The 1,007-nt window shown below is 42.0% G+C and overlaps 1 pseudogene; it reads right to left on the reverse strand.

Moving 5' to 3' along the window:
* Positions 1 to 333: 333 nt before the first annotated feature.
* LOC140640874 (cytochrome c oxidase subunit NDUFA4 pseudogene) lies at positions 334 to 764 on the reverse strand (annotated as a pseudogene).
* Positions 765 to 1,007: the final 243 nt, after the last annotated feature.

Consider the following 1,007-nt stretch of genomic DNA (forward strand, 5'->3'; position numbering starts at 1 on the left):
ACCTTACTGGTGGAGAAAAGTGTGTGAAGTGATGAAAGAGGCCATTCTGGTGATGGGTATTGCAATTGCCTAGTGGTGTGGACTGGTTTAGATTTATATTTCCATCACGTTGACGTTCAATACCCTTCAGATTTTTCATCCTTACTGCCCTATATGAGACTGAATCTAAGTCCTGGGAGATTATTATTTTTTTCCCAAGTTTCAGATATTATTCAGTGTAAACCCCAATACAATATACCAACATGATTTTGTGCATTTAGGGGGGAAATAATTCCTGGATAAGTGGAAAATTGTGCAGATGGCTTCTGGAAGACCTTCATTCTAAGCAGCCTTATAATGAAACATTTCATTTAGAAGTCTGGACCCTCTTCAGTTTGCTATAATCTACATTCACTGAGTATAACTTGTATTGATCATTGGGACCCAGTTTGTTCCAGGGTTCTGTGTTATTCTTCCTATCCCAACTGACATCTGGATTGAACAATGCCAAGTGCAAGACATACAGTGCTGCTCCAGTACCTCTTGCCCCAATAAATATGAAGAGGGGGATCAAGTGCTGATGCTTCTTGACCTGACTGATGATCTGGTGTAACATGATTGTGGCAGAGGCCTCTTGTGCAGGAGAAGAAAAAACCAAGTTTCTGTAAGGCCTGGAACTAAGTAATGTCATGTCCTGGGAGATTCTTGACAGCTGTAAGGAGAGATATCTGCCTTATGGTTTTGCTCTCTCTACTCTGTACTGGCTTTTCCTAGATGTGATGACTTCCTGTGGTTCTGGAGTATGTTGGCTTCTGTAACTTTTCTCCTCAGTGTTCCTACTGAATTGTGTGCAGTTCCACCATGGCCCAGGTGGCCTGTTCACCCAGGTCAGTCTGCAGCTTTCCTCTCCCACTCACTCATTTCATTCTGTTGGCACTTTTTTGGTAGCTCCTCTACATCCTTCTTATGGACATAGGGAAGGTGTATTAGGATTCTCCTAAGAAATAGGTTCAATAGGCTTTGTATAT

This window comes from Canis lupus, chromosome 10 (assembly GCF_048164855.1).
Source record: "Canis lupus baileyi chromosome 10, mCanLup2.hap1, whole genome shotgun sequence".
In the NCBI taxonomy this organism is placed as follows: domain Eukaryota; kingdom Metazoa; phylum Chordata; class Mammalia; order Carnivora; family Canidae; genus Canis; species Canis lupus.